The 25,421-nt window shown below is 41.5% G+C and overlaps 1 long non-coding RNA gene across 1 annotated transcript in view; it reads left to right on the top strand.

Annotated features, from left to right (window-relative positions):
- LOC111762069 (uncharacterized) overlaps positions 1-25,421 on the top strand; it is a 37,135-nt gene that overhangs the window by 7,449 nt on the left and 4,265 nt on the right. Inside the window, exon 3 of the long non-coding RNA XR_009182204.1 lies at positions 21,045-21,169. This is a non-coding gene — a long non-coding RNA (uncharacterized lncRNA). The remainder of the gene's footprint in view (positions 1-21,044; positions 21,170-25,421) is intronic.

Below are 25,421 nucleotides of genomic sequence, written 5' to 3'. Positions count from 1 at the left end.
CATCATTTTGTCCGGTGTCTTTGACAGACCCCTATAGGTGAATCACAACACTGACCTTAGGATTTTGGAGTGAAACCCTGCCATCCTCTGCAGATAATGACTCCCCTTTTGAGAAACAGCTTTTGGCCTGCTGCTGGGCCTTAGTAGAGACCAAATGCTTAACTATGGGCCATCAAGTTACCATGAGACCTGAGTTGCCTATCATGACCCACCAAACCATTAAGTCGGGAGGGCATAGTAGCACTCCATAATAAAGTGGAAGTGGTATATATGAGAAGAGCTTGAGTGAGTCGTGAATGCATGAGAAAGTTACATGGGGAAGTAGCCCAAATGCCCATGATCACCACCGCTGCCATGTCACTTTCTCCTTCCCAGCCCACAGCTTTGGCCTCTTGGGGAGTCCCTTACAATCATTTGACTGAGGAAGAGAAAACTCAGGCCTGGCTTACAGATGGTTCTGCACAATATGCAGGTACCACCCAAAAGTGGACAGCTGCAGCATTGCAGCCCCTTTCTGGGACATCACTGAAGGACAGTGGTGCAGCAAATCCTCCCAGTGGGCAGATCTTGGAGCAGTGCACCTGGTTGTTCATTGTGCTTGGAAGGAGAAATGGCCAGAGGTGCATTTGTATACTGATTCATGATCTGTTGCCAATGGTTTGGCTGGATGGTCAGGGACTTTGAAGAAGCATGATTGGAAAATTGGTGAGAAGGAGGTCTGGGGAAGAGTTATGTGAATTGACCTTTATTAGTGGGAAAAATACCTGAAAATTTTTTGTCCCATGTGAATGCCCACCAGAGAGTAACTTCAGCAGAGGAAGATTTTAATAATCAAGTGGAAAAGATGACCCAGTCTGTGGCTAATGCCCAGCTTCTTTCCCCAGCCACTCCTGCCATTGCCCAGTAGGCTCATGAAAAAAGTGGCCGTGGAGGTAGGGATGGAGGTTATGCATGGGCTCAGCAACACGCACTTCCTCTTACCAAGGCTGACTTGGCTACATCCACTGCTGAGTGTCCAATCTGCCAGCAACAGAGACCCACATTCAGCCCCCAATATGGCAACATTCCTTGAGGTGACCAGCCTGACACCTGGTGGCAGGTTGACTCTGTTGGACTACTTCCACCATGCAAGGGGCAGCAGTTTGTTTTAACTTGAATAGACACATACTCTGTATATGAGTTTGCATTTCCTACATGCAATGGCTCTTCCCAAACTAGCATCTGTGGACTTACTGAATGTCTTATCTACCACCATGGCATTCCACACAGCATTGCTTCTGCTCAAGGAACTAATTTCCCAGCAAATGATGTGTGGGAATGGGCACATGCCTATGGAATTCCCTGGTCTTACCATGTTCCCCAGCAGCCAAAGCAGCTGGATTAATAGAATGATGGAATGGCCTGTCAAAGACTCATTAACAGTGCCAACTAGCTGGCAATGCCTTGCGCGGCTGGGGCAATGTTCTCCAGGAGGCTGTGTATGCTTTAAATCAGCATCCACTTTATGGTGCTATTTCTCCCACAACCAGAATCCATGGGTCCAGGAGTCAAGGGGTGAAAATGGGAATGGCAGTGCTCGCTCTTACCCCTAGTGACCCACTAGGACAATTTTTGCTTCTAATCGTTTTGCTTCCATAGTCTTAGTAGTGATGTTCCCATCCTTTCTCCTGGTTTTGGTAATTTAGTCCTCTTTTACTTCATTTGATCTCAAGATTTGTCTATTTTATTGATCTTTTCAACATAATATTGCTTTTTATTGGTTTTCTGGTATTTCATTGGTTTCCTTTCTGATGTTTATTATTTCCTTTCTTCTCTTTGCTTTGAACTTAATTTCCTTTTCTCTACTATCTTAAGATGAAGTTTAACTTACTGATTTGAGGTGCTTATTTTCTGATTTGAGCATTCAAGCAATAATGTTCACTCTGAGCATTACTATAATGTGTTACATGTGTTACTCTCAACCCTGTTCATTTCCACTCTATTACAATTAACCTAATTATATCGCTACATACATCAGTCATCAGCTCCCATTCTCAACCCTCATTCCATTTCTTAGTAATCCATACTCCAGAGTTTATTTCCATGAGTTTACTCATCCCTGGGAGTCATAAAGCATGCTGGAGGGAAGTTATTGCATTTATATGCTGAGTTTGGCTTAGAGAGAGGCCACCTTTGAGCACAGGGTGGTTCCCACTAGCTAACTCTTAGGCACCCTACAATAGTAGGCTAAGTTTCAATTTCAAGAGTGAAGGCTCACAAACATAGTCATCAATATCAAGGGCCCATCAATAGACCATCCTCCTCCACTAGTCATTGCCTCTGTACTTGGGGGATTCTTGCTGTTCCATTAGAGAAAGTGGCAGAGCTCCCCACAATGGGAATTTGATATTCTTTAGTTATTGTGTGAATCTCCACTCACTGTAAAAATGCCCCACAAATACTAAAATACATTTTATGCCTTATATGTGTATGCCCGGGTGAGCTTCCTCCCATATATCCCCCACACTGACACCCCACACCAATGCTCCTCCCCTACCATAGTTGAAACCCTTCTGTGACCCAAAACTTCCTTAAAAATGAAGCCAAGGATATCACCAAGTATAATTAACAGGAAAATGAAATAACGATAGGTTTAAATGTAAGAAATAAAATACATAATAATTTAGAGAAATTAAAATTTTAAAATTGGGATATTAAAAATACAATGAAAACTATTTTTTAAAAACTTTTGTATGTTTTTCCTTTCATCACTGTAATATATATGGTCCTGCATGTACAGTGATCTTATTTTCTTCCATTCCTCCAGTGTCTTTCTTTTTTTATTTTGTCTTCAAAGAAATTTTAGGTCACAGTAAAGTCACATACAGAATACAGGTGTATTAGCGAAAGGAGTGCTAATGCAAAATACCGGAAATCTGCTGGGAATTATAGCGGGTATTTATTTGGGGTAGGCGCTTACAGATACCAGACCATAAAGCAGAAATTACTTCCCTCACTAAAGCTTATTGGAGGAAGATGTCTCACAATTTCTGCGAGTGTTTTTGGCTTCAGGGTTTCCTATGTTCCTGGGGCTTGCTTTTTTCTGGGTTCAGGGTTCCCTCCTGGTGCTGGCTTTCCTTTCCTCTGGGTGCTGACTTTCCAGGTCTTCAGCATCAAACTCTAACATCAGAAATCCCAAACTCTGTTCTTCACCATGCCTTTTATCTGTGAGCCCCCACCCACCAAGTGGTGGGGACTCAATGCCCTAAACATAATTCAATCATGCCCATGTACAGATCAGATTCCAAGCATAATCCATTATTTCTTTTTGGAATCCATCAATTATATCAAACTACTACAACAGGGGACTCCCATATAACCATCATCTTTCCCCCTTTCCCCTTCCCATATTAATAACTTTTTTATATGTGGATGGTACATTTTTTACACCTGATGTATGAATATTGAAATGTAGCTACTAAGGGTGGTCCATGGTTTACATTATGGTTTACATTTTGGACCATACATTTTATAAATATTTGATGAAATTAAACATGGCCTGTATCCCTCATTGCAATATCATGTAGAACACTTCCATTGCTCCCCAAATGCCGCCTGTTTCTTCTCTTCTTCCCTCCCCCTCCCCTTGGGGCCCATGGTGAACACCAGGCTTTACTTCTTGAAGGACAAGATTCAGTTACTTGCAATAACACTGAGGGCTTGACACACTGGTCTGTCCTTCCCTATAAGGCACCACCCATACTCTCAAGGGACTCCCACCCATCTGTTTGAAAACATAGCAGACCTCCCCGCAATGGGAATCCAACAACATCCTGTGGATCTTTACCCATTGATAGAACACACTATGGCAAAATGATCTCCTGAACACTCCCAGAAAGCCTGCCCCAGGTATGCCTTGCCCCAAATGCCCTTCCATCCAACACACTAAATTAGCAACTCTTCCTTGTAAAATTGACAAAAGAGCTTTCCCAACATTGTACTTTTAATCATATCCCTGCCAGTCCCCAGTGTTTACCTGCTACCTTCTTCAGCCATCCCCCAGTTCCAAGGACTGTCTACCTCTCCCTCCCCATCCTACCCCCTGTCAGATCTGCACCAAACCCAACAGTATCACTACATCCCTGCCATGTCATTTCACTGCACAGCTACACATTTCTACCTCATCAGAGATTTCACCCATATAGGTTTTGGCTGACAATCTTCTTATCCATTTCTATTTCCTGTACACCTATCTTCCAGATGCTTGCTCTGTGAGTCAGCTCAAATTGCTTCACTTATATCAGTAAAGTCATGAAATATTTGTCCTTCAAACCCTGACTTGCTTCACTCAACATAAGATCCTCAAGATTCACCCATTTTGTATTATCCATTGTGTTAGTGCTATATTCTTTCTTCCAGCTGAGCAATATTCCAATGTATGTATGTTCCACATTGTTATTATCCATTTATCTCTTGATGGGCATTTGGGTTGATTTCAACTTTTGGCAATAGTAAATAATGCCACAATGAACATTGGTGTTTATGTATCCGATGTGTTCTTGCTTTCAATTCTTCTGGGTATGTATTCAGCAGTGGATTTGCTGTATCATGTGGCAGACCTCTAGTTAGTTTTTTGAGAAACTGTTGAACTATCATCCAAATGACTGCACCATTCTACATTCCCACCAGTAGTGGATGAGGGTTCCCATTCCCCCACATCCTCCCCAATACTTGTAGTCTTCTGTTTTTTTATATGGTTGCAAGTCTCATGGGTGTAAGATGACATCTTGTTGTAGTTTTGATATTCATTTCCCTAATAACTAGTGATGTTGAGCATCTTTTCATGTGCTTTCCAGTCATTTGTATTTGTTTTTTGGAGAAGTATCTATCCAAAGCACTTGCCCATTTTTGGAGTAGGTTTTTTGCCTTTTCATTTTCAAAGTGTAGGATTTCTTGATCTATGCTGGATATTATGGTCCTATCAGATAGGTGGTTTCTGAATTTTATTCTCCCAAAGGTAGGTTGCCTTTTCACTTTCTTGACAAACTCCTTTGAAGTACAAAATTTTAATTTTGAAGAGGGCCCATTTATCTATTTTTTCTTCCTTGCTTGTACTTTGGGTGTGAAGGTCATAAAACCATTTCCTAATACAAGATCCTTTAGAGGCTTCCCTACATTATCTTCCAAGGTCATTATGGTGGTGGCTCTTATATTTGGATCTTTGATCGATCTTGTCTTGATTTTTGTATAATATGTGAGATGGTGTTCCAATCTCATTCTTTTGAATATGGAAACCCAGTTCTCCAAGTACCATTTGTGGAAGAGGCTATTCTCTCCCAGTTGAGTGGGCTTGGTGACCTTGTTGAAGATCAGATGAGTGTATATGAAAGGATCTATATTAGAACTCTCAATTTGGTTACATTGATCAGTGCGTCTTTGTGCCAATACCATGCAGTTTTGGCCACTGTAGATTCGTAGTATATTTTAAAGCCAGGTAGGGTGAGAATTTGGATTTCAGTTCTCTTTTCCATACGTTGCTGGTTATTCAGGGCCTCTTGCACTTTGAAATAAATTTTTATAGTTTTTCCAGTTCAGCAAAAAAATGCTGTGGTGATGTTTATTGGGATTGTGGTAATTCTGTAGATCAGTGTGGGTAGGATAGACATCTTAATGATTACTCTTCCTATCCATGAACAGGGAATATTCTTCCATTAATTTAAGCATACTTTGATTTCCTTTATGGTGTTGTGTAGTTTTCTGAATAAAAGTCATTTACATCTTTAGTTAAATTTATTCCTGAGTGTTTGATTCTTTTACTTGATATTTTAAATGGTACTTTTTCTTGATTTTCTCCTCAGATTGCTCATTTTGGTGTGCAGAAATGTTACTGAGTTTTGCACATTAATCTTCTAACCTGTGGCATTACTGAACTCATTTATAAGCTCTAGAGGCTTTGTTGTCAATTTCTCAGGGCCTTCTCTATATAGGATCATGTCATCTGCAAATAGTGAAATTTTTACTTCTTCTTTTCTAATTTGGATGCTTTTATAGGTTTTCTTCCACAAGTGCTTGAACAGGTACTTGTAAAACAGTGTTTAAATAGGAACAGTGATAGTGGGGGTCCTAGTCTTGTTCCTGATCTTAGAGGAAAAACTTTTAGAATTTCAGCACTTTATATTAGGATAGTTGTGGGTTTTTTGTATACACCCTTTATCATGTTGAGATAGTTTCTTTCTATTTCTATCCTTTATAGACTTTTTATGAGGAAGGGGTGCTGTATCTTGTCAAATACTTTTTCTGCATCTGTAGAGATGTTGATGTGATTTTTTTCCTTTTGATCTGTTTACATGGTGTAAAACATTGGTTGATTTTCTTACGTTGAGCCGTCCTTGCATTCCATGGATGAAGCTCACGTGGTTATGGGGTCTAATTCATTTGATGTGTTGTTGAATATGATTAACATGTATTTTGTTAAGGAATTTAGCATGTAGGTTCATTACAGAGATTGGTGTGTAGTTTTCCTTTCTTGTGGCATCTTTGTTTGGCTTTGGTATTTGGGTGATGTTAGCATCACTGAATAAGTTAGGCAATATTCCCTTTGCTTCTATTTTTTCAAAGCAGGATTAGTGTTCTTTCCAGCATGTTTGGTAGAATCTACCTATGAAGCCATCTATTTCTGGGCTCTTCTTAATTGGTAAGTGTTTGATGATTGATGCTATCTCATTGCTTGTGATTTGTCCATTGAGTTCATCAATTTCTTTATTTATCAATGTAGGCTGCTTGTGTGTTTCTAAGAATTTGTCCATTTCCTCAAATTATCCATCTTTTTGGCATACAATTTTTCAAATTTTCCTCTTATGGTACTCACTGTCTGTGGGATCAGTGTTGATATCCCCTTCCTTATTTCTTGTTTTGCATATTTGCATCTTCCCTTTTATTTTCCCTGGTCTATTTAAGGGCTTGGTCTTCTTGAAGAACCAGATTTTGTTTTGTTTTGTTTTTTTCTACTGCTTTTTAAATTTTGATTTTATTTAGAGCTGTTCTAATCTTTGTTATTTCCTTCTTTATATTTCCTTTGGAGTTAGTTTGTTGTTCTTTTCCTAATTCCTTCTGGTGTTCAGGTATGTCTTTAATTTTAGCCCTTTCTTCTTTTTTGAAATATGCATTTATGGCTCTGAATTTCCCTCTCAACACAGCTATTGCTGCATCCCATAGGTTTTAATATGTAGTGTTGTCATTTTCATTCATTCCAAGGTAGTTACTGATTTCTTTTGAGATTCCCTGCCTAATCCACTGTATGTCTAAGAGTGCGTTGTTTAATTTCCATATCTTTGTGCCTAATCTGGTTCTCTGGTCCCTACTGATTTCCAGCTTCATTTCATTGTGGTCAGAGAGATTACTTTGTGAAGCACTGTCCTGGTCTGCTGTACCCCAATGCAGGTCAGCAAGGCAGCCTTGACTCCCTCTCAGTTGTTACAGTGAGAGTTAAGTTTTATCTGCCTAGTTCATTGGCCATGTTCATATCATCCTCTTGTTCTTCTTTTTAAAAAAATTTTTTTTTGGTCTATTCATGCCCTCTTACCCTTCCAAATTAGCTAGATGTTCTAGCACAATATTGAATAACAGTGGTGACAAGGAGCATTCTTGTCTTGCTCCTGATCTCAGCAAGGAATGTCTCAGTATTTCACTGCTCAGTACAGTGCTGGTTTTGAGGTTCTCATGTTGGAACTTTACCATATTGAGAAAGATTCCTTCTATTCCTATGTTTTGAAGATTTTTTTTTAATCAAGAAAGGGTGCTGTTCTATGTCAAATGCTTTTTTACAGCAATCAGGAGGATCATATGAATTTTCTTCCTCAAATTGTTTTGTGGTATATAAAGGGAATTGATTTTCTTGTGATAAAAAGGCCTTTAATCCCTGGAATAAAACCCCCTTGATTGTGGTATATAATTCTTTTTTTTTTTTCTTTTTTTTTACTTTTTGTATTGAAGTTCATCATTCATACATGAACATCCATATGCAAAAAGTGTATAGTATAAGTTGTGAACTACAAAAAATATGCATATCATCATACAGGGCTCCCATACATTACCAACGCCTTGCATTTTTGTAAAAGAATCATTACAAACTATGAAAGAGCATCATCAAAACATTGCTAGTAACTGTAGCCTATATCTTACATTTGGTGTATTATCCTCCAACCTATCTGGTAAATTGCAACCTGTATTAGCATTATATACTTGTCATAGATCATGAGAGAATGTTCTTCTATGTGTTCTGTTACCCACAGTCCACCTTCCACCATAGGATTCATTGTGATTTATAGTCTCATGCATTGTACAATGTTGTTTGTTTGTTTTCATTATTATCTTTTTTTAAAGAAACATAGATTACACAACATGTTACATTAATAAATATAAGAGGTTCCCATTTACCCCAGTCACCACACCCCCCTCCCACTCCTCCTGCATCAAAAACCTCTTTCATGGAAACGGACTTTGGCCCAGTGGGTAGGGCGTCCGTCTACCATATGGGAGGTCCGCGGTTCAAACCCCGGGCCTCCTTGACCTGTGTGGAGCTGGCCATGCGCAGCGCTGATGCGCGCAAGGAGTGCCGTGCCATGCAAGGGTGTCCCCCACGTAGGGGAACCCCACGCGCAAGGAGTGCACCCATAAGGAGAGCCGCCCAGCGTGAAAAGAAAGAGCAGCCTGCCCAGGAATGGCGCCGCCCACACTTCCCGTGCCGCTGATGACAACAGAAGCGGACAAAGAAACAAGACGCAGCAAATAGACACCAAGAACAGACAACCAGGGGAGGGGGGGAAATTAAATAAATAAATAAATCTTTAAAAAAAAAAAAAAAAAAAAAACCTCTTTCATCAGTGTGGCACTTTCATTGCATTAGATGAATACATTTTGTAGCACTGCTACACAGCATGAATTATTGTTTACATTGTAGAGTACACTCTCTCCCAGTCCATTCAGTGCATTTTGGCAGGATATTTAATGTCCTGCATGCCCTTGCAATATCATTCAGGACAACTTCAAGTTCAAAATATACCCCCATATCACTCTTTTTCTGCCCTCTCCCTTCCCTCAGCAACTCCCGTGGCCACTGTCTCCACATCAGTGATACAGTTTCTTCCATAGCTAGGGTCACAACAATTGTATACTAGAATACCGGTAAGTCCACTGTAATCCATAATTTATTCCTCCATCCTGAAGATCCTGGGATGGTGATGTCCATTCCACCTCAAAATCGAGAAGTGTTTCAATCCCACATGACTGGTAGATGGGATTCTCCCACTTGCCATTGTAGACTCGTTTCCATGGTGTGGTGGTTGACCATCCTCACCTCCCTGTCAGCTGACCGGCATAAGTCCAACAAACTGGAGAGTAGGTGTTGAAACTCTGCTGAAACTCAGGTCCCAGCTGGCACATGCACAGTCCTGAGATTCAAGTCTCCTGAGAATACACTAACCCCAGCACGATCCTCAGGTTCAGGAAAAGTGACATAAGAGGCATGCACAGAGAAGTCACACCTGAGTCCAACTCCATCACACTCAGGAGTGTAAGTTCCACAGTAGGGCCCACTGACAAGGCACTGAAGTCCCAAGTCATCTGTCATGACTGCAGGTCCTGGGTGTCCTCCTAATTGGGCCCTTTTTAAAATTGGGTTGCTTTTCCTTACATCAATGAATTGTATGATCTCTTTATATGACATGGATATCAAACCCTTGTTGGATATGGGATTTTCAATATTTTTCAATATTTTCTCCCATTGAGTAGGCTGCCTGTGTATAACTTTGTGTGTGTGTGTATAATTTTTAATGTGCTTTTGGATTCTGTTTGGAAGTATTTTTGGAACTTTGCTACATATATATTCATTATAAGTATTGGTCTGTAATTTTATTTTTTGTAACATCTTTATCTGGTTCTGATATTAGCATGACGTTGGCTTCATAGAATGTGTTCGTGTTCTCTCCTGTTTGATTTTTTGGAACATCTTAAGGAAGATTGGTGTTAGATCTTTGAATGATTGCTTGTTCTATCACAATGCCTCTTTGAGTTTTGGTTCACCTCATTCTGAGGCTTTTAAATTGCCAATGTTATGTAACCAAAACCAGGCCAGGGATACACTAATGGGGTACAGATTTTTTTCCCCCAGGGTTTTGGGAAAAAAGTGACCTAAAAGCAGTTTTTCTCATTGCTGTTATCCAACTCGCTAGCAGATGGCATTCACTGGCAAACACCTCCAAGGAAGTGCCACAATCCCCAGGCTACCCTTGCTTCTGGTCTGGCTCTGCTGGTCAGATTCACAGAAGAGAAACCACTCTGTCATGTGCCACATCCTCCCTCTTCCCTCTCAGTCAGCTGCACTTAGCCATGGGTTTTATCAGGCTTCATGCCTTGAAAATGGGCATTGGGAGCCCTTTCCTCCTGCCAGGGGTGTTTAGAACCTCACAGTTGACATTTCAGGCTCTTTGGCTCTCTGTCCCTTGCCCTCCTGGGCCTTGGGCAGTACTGTCCGGGTTAGTTATCCCCCAACACAAGTCCCTCTGACATCTCCTTGCACTTCTCCATTGCTTTTGTGAGTGTTGAGCCCTGCTTGTGTACTCTGATGCCATCTTCCCCATAGTCTGTAAGCTTTGCTCTTTGATGTATCCCATAAGTTGTGATATGGTGTGTTATTTTTTAGATCAGATTAAGGTATTTAGCAATTTCCCTGTAATGTCTTCAGTGACCCATGGGTTATTCCAATGGTCATTAACTAGCTTCCAAATATCGGGAGGTTTTCCGGACTCCTTTCAATTGTTGATTCTAATTTCATTCCATTGCAATTGGAGAAAATGCTTTGCATAATTTTAAAGTTATACAGACTTTAGGTTTTTGCTTTGTTGTTTTTTCCATTTGAACAGCAGAGTTTCTATTCTGGAGAACATTTCCTGTGAACTTGAAAAGAGTGTGTATACTGCTGCCAATGGATGGAATGTTTTGTTCACGTCAATTAGGTAGAGTTAGTTGATAATGTTGCACAAATCTTCTATACCTTGCTGAATTCATGTCTAGTAGTTCTATCAATTATTGGGAGTGGGCATGGAAAACTTAGACTATGACTGTTCAATTATCTCTTTCTCCTTTCAAATCTCTCAGGTTATTTCTTCAGGCATTTGAAGTGTCCATTGTTAGGCATGAACATATTTTACAATTGTCATGTCCTTAAAATGTAATAACATTTTAATCATTATGAAATATTTCTCTTTGTCTTTATAACATTTATTGCCTTAAAGCATACTGCCTTAGTTTGCTAAATCTGCCAATGCAAAATTACCAGGAATGGGTTAGTTTTTACAAAGGGACTTGAAATGTCCAAATCAAAGCACCAGCAGAGATGTTTCCTCAACAAATGTCATCTGCTGGCAGATCCTGGAGTCTTGCCACGTGGCAAGGCAAGATGGCAGCTAATCACTGCCATTCCTGAAGTCTTCTCTCTCAGATGGCATGGTCAAAGTGGAGGCTCTCTTTCTGAGTAGCTCTTCTTTCAGTTCTCAGTTTAAATAAGACCCAACAAACGGATTGAGACCCAACCTGGGTCATGCTGCACTGATGTAGCCCAATCAAATGGCCCCACACTCATGGGAATGGATGAGTTCAAGAACATAACCTTTCCTAGCCTTCACAATAGTTAAACTTTTCACTTAGTATATCGGAAAGCAAGAGACACTCCACCTCTTTTATGATTGCTGTCACATGATAATCCTTTTTCATCCTTTTACTTTCCACCTTTTTCTTCCTTTGAATCTAAGGCATGCCTTTGCAGATTACACTTTTAAGGATCTGGTCACTTTATCGAATGTATCAATCAGACCAATGCCTATTCAAATAGACACAGCTCTCCATTTATTCTGAATATGAATTTTTCTTCCCTGAAAACATCAACCGTGACAAAACTACCATCTGTGGACTTACAGAACATCTTATCCTTCATCTTGATATTCCACACACCTTTGCTTCTGTTCATGGAACCCGCTTCATGGTTAATGAAATTCAGTACTGGGCATATGCTAATGGAATTCCTTCATCTTCCATTTTCATACTGGAGCAGCTGAATTGACACATCAGTGGAATGACCTTTGGAAGATTCAAGATGGGGTTAGCTGGGTGGCCGTACCTTGCAGGTCTAGATAAATGTCCTCCAGGAAGCTGTATATAAACTCAATTATAGTCTAATATATGGTTCTGCTTCTCCCAAAGCTGTGATTTGTGAGTCCAGAAATCAAGGGGTGGCAATAGAGATGACTCACTAGTGATCCTCTACGAAGTGTTTTGCTTCTTATCACCAAAACTTATGATTTTCCTCCAGAAAAGAGAAAAAATGATTTCATTGAACTGGAAGTCAAAATTGCTGTGGACCACTTTGGTTTCCTCATGCCTCTGAATCAACAAGCAAAGACAGGATTGAATGTACTAGCTGAGGTTATTGATCCTGATTACCTAGGGGAAATTAGACTGCTACTTCAAAATGTAAGTAAGGAAGAGAATTCCAGAATACAGGATATTCCTTAGGGTATCGACTTGTATTTCCATTCCCTGTGATTAAAGTCAAAGGAGAACTCTAACAATCAATTTGCACAGGACTACTAATAGCCCATACCATTCATTAAAAAGGTATGGGTTACTGCATTAGGGAAAGAACCATAACCAGCTACTTCATTTGTTGAGGGGAAATGAATTATGCATGTGTAATAGAAGTAGGTGGTTGCAATTACCAGTTATGATCATGTGACCATTTGCCGCAAGGAGGACTATAATTGCTATTTTTTTAAAGATTTATTTTTATTTATTTAATTCCCCTCCCCTCCCACGGTTGTCTGTTTTCTGTGTCTTTTTGCTGCATCTTGTTTCTTTGTCCGCTTCTGTTGTCGTCAGCAGCACGGGAAGTGTGGGCGGTGCCATTCCTGTGCAGGCTGCACTTTCTTTCACGCTGGGCGGCTCTCCTTATGGGTGCACTCCTTGCACATGGGGCCCACGCGGGGGACACGCCTGTGTGGCAGGGCACTCCTTGTGCGCATCAGCACTGCGCATGGGCCAGCTCCACACCGGTCAAGGAGGCCCGGGGTTTGAACCGCGGACCTCCCATGTGGTAGACGGACGCCCTAACCACTGGGCCAAAGTCCGTTTCCCTATAATTGCTATTGATATTTATTTTGTTAGAAGCATTTTTGCATATGAATATGTTTGTGTATAAAGCAAACGTCTTTCTTTCTAACCCCGTATAAGATTAGTTGTATTAACTTTGCATCATAGTATTTATGTTACAGGATAGCAAGGGTAAGAGTGAATATTGGTCACCCAAGTGCTTGCATCCTATTTTGAGGAAACATTAGTGAACTTTCAGTAGTACACAGGATAGTTGTATCATGTCAGATAGAAATGTGGTTTTGTTATTGTCTTTATTTGGAGATAAAGTATAGTTTATCTGAGATGTCAGTAGATGTCCAATTGGCAATGGATAGACCATTATGATTAGTTTTATGTGTCAACATGTCTAATTTGTGTGTTCAGTTGTTTGTCAAAAGCTGCCCTAGTTGTCCCTGCAAAGTTACTTCATAGATGGGATTAGTGCCTAAAATGATTTGACTCTAAGCAAAGAAAGTTAGAATGAACAACGTGATTTGGACTAATGCAAACAGTGAGAGGCCTCAGAAGGGAGAAGTGGGTATTCCATGTGTCATAAGGAATACTTCCACAAGACTACACCTTCCACTGCCTCGCCTAGTTCCAGCATAAGGAATACAGACAGAAGATTTCAACTACCCTCATACTGGAATTTCCAGGCTCTGCACCTTCCTTCAATCAAAGGAATCAATTCCTTAAAAGGAATCTCTTTCTGTATATATATTTCTGTCACTGATGACCCCTGATTGATCCTGATTCTCTATAGAGCTTCCAAAGAAGAGAATGGGACTGTGGAACTCTCTTTATTTTTCCATTTTTAAAACAATTTATTGAAGTATATCATTCCTACATGAACATACATAAACAATAAGTGTATAGTAAATTTGTGGACTTAAAAAACAAATATGCGTAACATGACACAGGACTCCCATAAGTCGTGTATCACAAATACATTGCATTGATGTGAAATGTAATAAATTATGTAAGAGGGTGGTCTAAGTAAAATTATACTAAGTATAATTTAAGTATAATTATAGTAAGTATAATTTGGAAGATTTTCAGTGGTATAATATCTGAAGGAAGAGAAGATATTTGAAGAGGGTTGAACTAGTTTTGGGAAGAGATCCAAGTTGTGGTCACATATTTGAAAAATACTGCAATTTTAGTTTCCCAGCTACTAAGAAAATATCATTCAGTGGAATGGCTTCAACAATGGAAATTTACTGGATCATGGATCTCAGGCTAGAAGTCAAAAATTGAGATGTTAGCAAGGTGATGCTCTCCCTTAAAGACTTTTGCCTTCTGAGGCAGGCTGCCAGGGACCCTTGGTCATTGGCTTATTTGTCACATGACAATGCAAAGCACATCAGCTTCCCTTTTGTTTTCTGAGTTCAACTCACTTGCAGCTTCTGGCTGTTGGCCATGGCTACTTCTTCTGTGTCCATTTTCCTTTGCTCTTAAGGAGTTCATCTATTTTGGAATAAGTCCCACCCACATTCACTTTGTATTCCATTTGGGCATACCTTTATTCATACCATCTTCAAATATCTTAATTACAAAAGGGTCCACACCCATGGGACCAGGGGTTTGGACCTGAAGTTGCCATTTGTGGGGCACATGATTCAGTCCCCAATACCTTCCTTGAGAAGGAAGTGTCCACTCCATATGGACAAGAATTCTATGGGAACCTGTGATAAGCAGAATTTTAAGATATCCCCAGGATTTCCCACCCTCTCTTGTCTAGTGTGTGCATAAGTCCAAGCTCTGTGGATGAGATGAACTTCACTCCCTTGAATATGCAGTAGATCAGGACAAGAACCAGGGACTCAAGGCTCCTGGAGGAATTGCTACACCCCTATGCAGTCAGCTTGTAGCTTTATATCTGCTCCATAATGACATGCATAATGCAAGTGCTCTTTAGTAGAATGCAACCTACTCTAAAATCTGCCCATTCTGAACTTGTGGTAGTTTGATCAGTAGGACAGAGAATCTTGTGGAGGTATTTTCCTGGGATCCTATGACCACCAATACCTACCTGTGTTCTGAGATGGTTCAGCTAATCATGGAGCTATGAAGATATGCAAAGAGGACACTTGTGTCATTGCCAATGACTTTGCCTATCCTTTTGTAATTGCCAGTGGCTTTGCAGCTTTTGTCAGCCTTCATGGTGAAGAGGCTGTGAAAGGGATATTGTAACACCAATTGCAAGCTGACTCCACCACGAAAGAGTTATACTCAAAAAGCCAGTGGCAGGGGCCTTGAATGTTTCCTTTAATAGGTTTATTCTCTTACCAGAGCTGCCCCAGGCCCACCAATCCCCAGTGCACAGCAGGTCGTCAGAGTGACCAACACCATGGCTTTCCTTGAAAACTGATGGGGCATTCTGACTTCAAGATCCACCTTCAGAGTCCTGAATACTAACAAATAAAAAAATATGAAACTTTTATTTTCAATTTACTGGGTGCATTATACACTTCAGCCTTCCTTCCTAAGTATGTGATAAAGTACATATATAACATGAAGTATATTATATATATAATATTATATTATATATAATATAATATATATATTCCTTAAAAAGTATGCTGAATATTTTGAAACAATTCTCACTTTGTATTTTTAACCATTTGGATGGGCCACGTTGGTGTTATGTGGTTAGTTTGTATTTACTTTTGACTTAAAATATAGCTCTCCTGTTTAATGTAGAGCATTGGTGGTCAGCTGTGTTTTACCTCCTCTTTCCCCAAAACACACGTCAGTCCCATCTATACCATTGATTGATAGTTGTAGTGATTCATTTAGAAATTGAGGGCACTGTCCCACAGAAGGAAATGCACAATTGCTGGGTATTTGACTCATCCTCTTTGGAGAATAAGCTCTCTATGTCCTCCCACCTCCTGAGAATTATTGATATGAAATACTAAAACATAGCTGAGGAAACAGTGTTTTAGTCTGCTAAGCTACCACAATGCAACATACCAGAAATGGACTAGATCTTACAATGAAAATTTATTATCTTACAAGCTTAGAGATTTGAGACTGAGAAAAATGTCCAAATCAATGTGCCATCAGCTGAGAGAATATCCCTAAAGACCAGCTGCCAATGATCTTTGCTTCCTTTGTCACATAGCAAGGCAATGATGGTATGTGCTGGGCTTTCCTTTTTCTCTGGTTTTCATTGCTTCAGCTTCTTGCTTATGTCTTTCTCTCTTAGCTTCTTGGTCTTTCTCTTTATTTCTCTCAGTGTATTCACCCCATTTATAAAGGACTCCATTAAGAGGATTAAGAAACAGCCTGGGTCACACCTTAACTGAAGTAACCTAATCAAAAGGACCCACCCTCTGTAAGTTCACACTCACAGGAGTGGACAGCTTTAAGAACATGATTTTCTGGGGTACATGCAGTCTCAAACGACCACAAACAGTTTGTTAGCTTTAGACTTTTTTCTGATGCTGTGAATGCATTCTCTGTTGGCAATAGATGACTTGGATGTAAAAGAAAAAAATTTTTAAGATTTATTTTATTTATTTCTCTCCCCTTTCCCCCTACCCCAGGTGTCTGTTCTCTGTTTTCTGTGTCCATTTGCTGCATGTTCTTCTTTATCTCCCCTTTTGTTGTTGTCAGCAGCACAGGAATCTGTGTTTCTTATTTGTTGTTGTTGTTGTTGTGTCATCTTGCTGCATCAGCTCTCCATGTCTGCGGCACCATTCCTGGGCAGGCTGAACTTTCTTTTGCACTTGGCAGCTCTACTAATGGGATACACTCCTTGTGCATGGGGCTCCCCTATGCAGGGGACAACTCTGTGTTGCAAGGCACTCCTTGAGGGCATAAGCACTCTGCATGGGCCAGCATGCAGATGTCTAGAAGTGTTAAGTTACTCCTTCCTTCAGCAGAAGGGAAAAGTAAGTCCAAAGTGCATGATATTGGAAAAGAAACTATTACATCAGTGATATGCTTGTACAACTATCCTGCCTCCTGTTGTTTGCTAATATTTATTCCTTAGTTTAAATTCTGCCTTTTAAAAAAATACTGAATAGCCAAACTCACACTTTTTTGTATGACAGCCTTCAAAATATTTGAACTTGCTCATTTATCTTAAGTTTAAACGTTCCCTACTTCATCATTCTGCATGTGCTCAACAAATATGGTTTCTTTTTTTAAAGTTTTTTTGAAGATACATAGATCACACAAAATGTTACATTAAAAATAGGTTCCCATATACCTCATTCCCCACAACCCCCACTCGTCCCACACTGACATCTTTCATTAATGTGGTACACTCATTGCAGTTGATGAGTACATTTTGGAGCACTGCTACACAGCATGGATTATAGTTTATGTTGTAGTTTACACTCTCTCCCAGTCCATTCATTGGGTTTTGACAGGATATACAATTTCCTGCATCTGTCCCTGCAAAATCATCAAGGACAGCTCCAAGTCCCCAAAATGCCCCAGTATCACACCTCTTTTTCCCTCTCCCTGCCTTCAGCAACTCCCTTGGCCACTGTCTCCACATCAATGATGTAATTTCCATTGCTAGAGTCACAATAATTCTGTAGTAGAATATAGTAGAATACCTCTCTGTTATGAATTAAGCAAATCAAACTGTCTCAGAGAGTGAGAGACTGGAAGACAGGCTTACAGAAAATAGTTGGTGAGAGAAAGTTTGGGAGTTGACACCCACATGGGGGAAACCTATGATAAATTAGAGGTAAGTAATTGTGCATGAAGGGATACAACAGGGGCATAGGGACACTACTGGGCCTGGCTTTGGATGCTTGAGGTGAGGATGGGTCAGATCATCCAAGGAATTGGGGGGAGGGTTGGGCGGAGCAGGAGAACAGAAGAGAGTGTCAGGTAGTGGTTGAAACTGCAATCATGAGAAACCTCTTTAGAAAATATAATAAGGAAGGGTTACTGGTTTAAGGTGTTTGATGCATCTTCTGGCACAGGGTGCACCTGGGTCAGGCTTCTAGGGAGTGTGTAAGTGCTCATCATGTCATAGTGTAAGTGCTCATCATGTCATGTTATATAAGTGAGTGTAGACCCATGCAATGAGTGGGAAGGTGTTATGACCACATACTGGGGAGACCTGATATTCTCCCACAGAGGGGAGGGTGTCTCTCAAGAGCATAGGTGGCTCCCAGTGGGGAGGACTGACCAGTGTGTCAAGCCCTCAGCATTCTTGCAAGTATCTACAAATCTTGTCCTTCAAGAAGTGAAGCTTGGGTGTCAGTGTGGACCCTGAGGGCAGGGGGAGTGAGGAATAGAGTAATTGGGAGAGGGGATCACTGGGGGACAAGGGAAGTGTTCTGCATGATCCTGAAATGATGGATACAGGCCATGTTAGATATCACCAAAAATGTATAAAGGGTTTATAGCCTAAAATGTAAACCATAATGTAAACCATAATGGAACCATGGCTGGTACCTATCTTTCAACATATGTAATTGGATTCTTAAAAAAAAAAAAAAAGGAGTACACTATTGATGTATGCAATGGTTTGGATGTAACTTAAGGGCTTTATCCTGAGTGAAAAAAAATTGAGTTCTATACCTTTATATTTACATACAACTCTGGAGTAAACAATTGCAAGCATTGTTTACTATGAAATATAAACCCTGGGTAGGACATTGATAGTGTACACTGAGGTGGCTGTGGACAGTGGAATATGTGTGTGTGAAGATGTGTGGTCGGGGTGTGTGTGAATTTGTAAACATCAAGCAGACATGAGGGCAGCAAATTGGACTTCTCCTCCAAAGGCTTCCTCCATTGCTGGCCATTTTGGGAGAATATTCAACACTTCAAGTCACAAACTCTGCCCTTCCGTATGTTCCCAAAGAAGAGATAGAAACCAGGAGAAGAAGTAACAATTCAGTGGAATGAAAGCCTAGTATGTGCCAACTCTTCTGGTGGGCTTTGGCACATGGTTGTCAGATGGTGGTCAATGAGGAAGTTCAGGCAGGATGGCCCTTCAGGCAGTTCTCACTCTGCAGGCTCAGGGACACATTTTAGGGATTGGGCACGGAACAGTGTTTGGCCAACACCAGAATTTCCCACCTGCTGTCAACTGTTCAACCAAAACAAAGATAGGAGATAGAGATGACACCCAGGTATGTGAAAACAAGAGAGCAAAGCCAAAAAGCCCTGGACTAAATGTGATAATGAATTCTGTCCCTGACTGAGAAGAGAGGCCACAGGAGAGTTGAACTAGTTTTTTTCAAGCAGGATTCATTTACTAGTTCAAACATCCTGAGCTGAACTATGTTACATCCATTTTCCAATAAAGAACTTGCAGTGGAAAGGACTTGGTGACTTTCCCAAGTCATACAGCAGTGAATGGTGGAGCAAGGGCTCTTTTGTTCCCTCAATATATTATCAATTAATGACCGATGTGGTAACTGATGTAAACACCAGGAAGAAGCAGTATGGGAACACATGATGAGGATGCTCTACCCAAGTGGAGCCTGCATGACATGGTGCTTAGGAATCTTTTAGACGTTTGTTGCTTGGTGCCCAGCCCTTACCATACTGCCTCTGTGACATACAGCCTATGAGTCCCATGTCACTTTGGTGAGGTCCAGCTTGGAATAGAGAGAGGGCATCAGCTGGGGAAAGCATGGCCAAGTATAAAATTCTATTACAGAAGGGACAATAGAGGGCAGACAGCCCCTGGATGCTGCTCTCTTTGGAAAAAGAAGTAGAGGTGAAGGAGAAATTGTAGGCAGAGTTGTAGGTAATATGTGAAGATGACAAGAGGAGAGGGTCCTGATATGTGACTGTTTCTATCTCAAGCTCTTTGCCAGCAGCAAGCATGGGTGCCAGGAACCCTTGGCAAAAGGACAGCTTTATCACCATTTTGCCTATGTGATGGGACACCACCCTGCAATGTAACCCCAGCTGTGTGTGCTGAGCTGTCCCAGAGGACACACTCTGGGAGTCGTGGATTGCCTGAAATCACAAAGTCAATGGGGAAGGAGTCAGAACTAGAACTTAGAGAAGGCAGCACTGGCCAAGAACAAGGGTGTGTGTCAGGGAATCTCAGAGTCTGTCAGGGCTGACAGGATGAGTCAAGAGACTGGACCATGGACACCTCAATTTGAGAGGTTAATTAGAGATTGGAGGGTGACAAAAAAACTTTCAGTACAGAGAAGTGTGCACCGTATCTCCTTGATCTCAGGTTTTTTTTCCTGATTGTATCCTCATAGGACACTTACTACTTAATTCAGGTCCAGAACATGTCCACCCAGTGCTCAACTAAACTCTCCACACCCCCCAGAATCAAATCCTAGCCACTAAATCCCACATCCCCAGGCTGTCTAACTGCTCTAACCATGGGCCTGGACAAGAGCCCAGGTAGGGGGGTGATTGAGTGCCTCAGCCCTTCTCCACCTTCCTCCCAGCTTAAATATACCCTGGACATGCAGGGCAGCCCAAGGCATGCTAAACAAATCAAACCATTTATTTTTCTGTTTGTTTTTTTACAATGAAGTTGGTTTGACTTTCATTGGAATGAAACAATTTTAGACATGACTGTAATTTTCTGTGTTCCATATAAAAATTTCAGTCATTATTTGGGGAGGAGAGGGAGCAGTGCTTGTGGAGTGATCCTTGGAAGAGCCCAAAGGTTCCTGATGTCAGTCCTCTTGGCCACAAAATGAATCTCTCCCCAGCTACTTGGACAAGACTCATTCTTGCACCAAAATACACAAAGCGACTTCATATCCTCTGTCCCTATATCATATTGCATACAAATACATTTTGAGGGACTTGTGAATCTTCTTTTACCCCACATTCTTTTTCTGTCCTTATTAGCATTAAGAAATAGGCCAACTCGAATAATACATTCAGTAATCCTGAATCTTAATGTGCTCTCTCCTCCATAGAGGTGGATATACACAGATTCATGCCCCTGGGAAGAAGACTTGGGGATGTCTACTCAAACCAACCACACAACACATGGCCTGCATGTGCTGAGGACCGTGGAAGTGCCAATGTCTACATCCTTTAGGTAAGGAAAGCACAAGAACGCTTGGGGAAGATTTTTTGACTCACATATCGATTATAAAAAATTAGCTGATATTCCAGAAACTGAAAAGGTAGAAGAGCAACTTTCCATGAGGAAAGTATTAGGAGATACAGATAATATGCTGATGACCATCCACTGATGACCACCTACAATGGAGCCAGGGCTTGTGAGAAGGCATAAGGAAAGACCAATGGGGACTTGTCACTAAACAGGAAAACCATGAAATTTCTCTTTTCCCAGGAGCAGGCTCAAAGAATATAGACTGAAGCAGGAGGGCAGAACTAGGTCAGTCACCTGTGGATCCACCGAGACTGCAGCCATCCGTATTCCTCCACCTTCAACATCCCACCATCCCTGAAACAGCAATGTTGGACATATACAATAATGCAGAACTGAGAGCATTTTAAATAAAAACTAACTTTATATAAAATTTCTATAAAACTCCCAAAATTCCCACTCCTCCTCCCCTACCAAGGGTATCATAGTCATATGGAAAGTCTTTGAAGGCCCTCACTGTCCTCCCCACAGTCTCTAGAAATGCCAAGGAATAACAGTAGGACCAGGAAGCAGCATGTAGAGTCATTTGGTTAAAGCAAGAGGAAATCTACTGTGGGAGTCCACAATGGAAGGTCTGTTATGTGGAGAATTTGGCCCCCTGCTCCCTACTCTCCACATCGGGGCTTCTTCTTTCTAGGATCCAAAAGTTGGTCACACCTTTTTTGTGAGTGAGAGAATTGACTGGCACCCAGCACCAACATTTGCCTCTGAGAAGCCCCAAAGTCAGCTATGAGGTGGGATTTTCTTCCAACAGAAGATGGACCTTCAACTAAAGCTGTGTCTGGAGACTTGGCCTCAGGATGAGGAGTTTGATTGTGACCTCTTTTCAGAGACCATATAGACAGGGATTATCCACGTGCTGTCTTGATTCCAGAGGTGTGATGGCCTGAGTGAGTGAGGGGACTCTTGACAAGTCCCAATGGCAGCAGTTGATATGGCGGTTTCAAGAGGAATGCAAGGCTGGGGAGCGCCTCATCCTCCTCTTCATTGGACCCATCTGCGGGCTTGGATTTGGTACTTATAGGAAAGATTTATTGCAGAGCCACCTCACCTCTGCTTCCAAATCTAAGGGAAGAGTGTCTTTGGTGTTGGTGATGATAAGACATTTGTTTCTTTATGATTTGTGGATCGTCTTGACTCCTTGGAGAGACAGCAATGTCTTTAGGGAGGTCCAGGCTGTTGTCTGCTCTGCCATCCCAATGTAGGGAATCAGTACTGACTTGAATCCCCAGAAGTTGGCCATGGTCAGCTTTACTCTCTGCACCATTGCTGGACTTTCATGTGGAAGGAACTGTGTCCAATTCAGGTATATCATAATTTGGAGGTGCTTCCATACCCTCTACATCTTTCAAGGACAGCAGATACTTCTCAACCAGCTGTTGTCAAGGAAATAGACAATTAATGACTGCAGATGTTTCTCACATGAGGTGGCTGAGTGTGTAGTGAAGATGACTGCACTCAAGCAGAAGGCAGGTAGGTTTTATATACATATATTATAGCTTATTCTGCCCATCTTCCTATGCATTGTTCCCAAACTTTCAGTCCTAACCACACCCAGCCTGTACCTCTCCATAATTTCCTCCCTACTGGTTGTCCATTTGCCTGCACACCTTCCGCTATTTTTCTCCAGAAGCCATGCCCCCCAAGACAAAGTAGGTTAGAAAAAGTCATGTGATTACATGTTGTGAGGCCCTCCCACCCTCAGTTTACCTGGGTGGGCGTGAGTCCTTCCTCTTGCTGCAGCTCCTCTGTTAAGGACAAGAAGTCTACATGTGCTCCTGGGGAAAGGAACTCTGCTAGGAATCAAGGGTGAATGACAGCCTCCACCTGGGAACAGTAATAAAAGGGGACTGAGCACACTTGAGAAAGTGCCACCTGTCAGTTTTGGAAGCAGGAGGGAAAGCATTGATACTGCACCTCAATCTGCAATCTGTGGATGTTTGGAATCATGACCTCCACCAGGTACACACAGAGACAATCACACCTGAACACACACACAAAGACTCAAAAACACATACATGTACCCACTGCACACTGCTCAGGAGATAAGGAATAGACCCAAGTTTCAACAGACTGGGAAAGAAGCACAGACCTGAACATGCTGACAGTGGTAAAAGTAAGGACTCTGCTAGACACCTCACCTAAAATCCACCCACCTTGGTGTTGAAGTTTTCCTCTGCACACAGCTGGTGGATGTAGTTGAGGAGATCCGGGTCTGCATAGATTCCAGATTCCATCACATTCCTGCTGTCCATGTTCTTCCTCTTCCCATTCTCCATCTTCCCCCTCAGAGGCTGAGTGCAAAGGCCCTACCAGCCCATCCATGAGGTCAATGTACTCTTTTATGGCTTCGGGTGGGATCTCCTTGGGGGCCTTTGTCTTCAGAGCCCACTGCTGTCTGCGTTCCCTCTGGCTAGAAACCTCGGCTTTGGCCCCTGACTTTTTTGGATTGGACACTAAATTTAGGGATAGAGGTCAAGAAGTAAAAGTGGAATGAATCTCCAACTTTTACTTTCCAACCATATATCAGTTAGAGTAATATTTGAGGGATAGTAAATGCTTCCACTTGGTTCAGGCTAATCTGAAACTACATGAACATTTATAGGATAAAATTTAAAAGATGAATGGTCTTAGAGAAAGTTTCTCTTCAAGAAAAAGAGGAACTTGTGATATTCAAAGCTATCCCTTCATCCATCCCCTCATCATCAGGAATATTATATAAATATGTCCCTTTTGACAGTGAAGATGGGAGTGCAGTTATGACAGCTGACAAAATTGACCTAGCCCATGACAAAGGGTAACTGAGAAACTAGGTTCTCGATGGGTTTCTCCTTTGGAAATACAGAAGGCAAATCTTGAAAGGAATGTAGCTCATGAGTCCTATTGCCTTCTCTCAGTCCCCTTTGCACCTAGTCTTCTGTTGGAATGTGATGAGCCATACCTGGCTTCTGGCCTTCCATAGTGCCTAGGGGCACCTGTGGATGAAGATTTGGAGGGGCTGGAGGTGGAGGGCACTGGAAACCATTCCTCTCCTCCAACATCTGAATCTGCCTCTCTTCTTCAATTTCAAACTCCTTGAACCTAGCATGGGAGGAAGGCACAGGCAGTGTTGACAAGATGGCCTGGCCCACTCTGATGCCTACAAAAAGAGATCAGCAAAAACAATAGGGGAAACTAAGTGTCTTGGGAGGGATATCAGGGTCTTGGATAAGTGCTTTTCCAAGAGGGATTTTACTGCTTGCAGTACAACCACAGTTTGGGGGTACTTCATGAGGTCCCCACATCATCCATTCACCTACAGCAAAACTCATCATCACTTAAGGGGAATATTAAAAAAAATTAATCAATTTGATACTTGGCAGATTTTCAAAATTGGGTCTACAAGTTGTAATTGCTTGACTATACACTCTTTTAACTAGGATTGAGTGGGCTTCAACAATCTTGATATAGGTTCTTGAGTTAAATTTGTCAGTGTGGTACATGACAGGATCACAAAGGTGGCCATCATCCCCAAGTCAAGGATATCATAGCAAAAACTATGCCAATGAGCTGACAGTAATCACATGCTGGGATCTGGGATGTTAATATTATAAATAAAGGAGGGATCAGTGCCCAGGTCTAAGAATCCTAGAGCCTTGGAGCGGTAAACTGAATGAAGACATGGGGTGAAGAAATGCTTGGAAAGAAAGTAGAAGGAAACATTATGGAGGGGATTCAATTTCCAATGCTGTCCTTTTTATTTTATTTTATTTTTTCATTGCTTTGTGTTTTCATCAAGAGTTTAACATGCAGTTGAACAAATTGTTCACAGGATATCTGAGATCCTGGCTTCCCCTAACCAACCTCATCCAACTCTAACTCATCTGGAATGACAGGGAGCCATTTGGACATTATCTCATGAGGAGAGGTGGGCCCAAAGTTCTATGCCAATAGGCTCCAGCGGCCCAGACACCCAGACCGGCAGAAACATGCCTTGTAAAGCATGTCACCCCTGCAAAGTACCTACAACCTAGAGGCTTAATGCCATCAGGATCTGTAGGAATTACCCTCAACCCCATCCCAAGACCTTCAATTTCATGACATCTGCAGACCCAGTGTCAGAGAAGGGTTGAGCATCCTATGAAAGAAAGGTGAAAAACTGTCCACTACTAAAGGTGAAAGTGACTGCACAGAGGAG

This window comes from Dasypus novemcinctus, chromosome 21, assembly GCF_030445035.2.
Source record: "Dasypus novemcinctus isolate mDasNov1 chromosome 21, mDasNov1.1.hap2, whole genome shotgun sequence".
NCBI lineage: Eukaryota > Metazoa > Chordata > Mammalia > Cingulata > Dasypodidae > Dasypus > Dasypus novemcinctus.
This window is presented reverse-complemented; position numbering and strand designations above follow the sequence as displayed.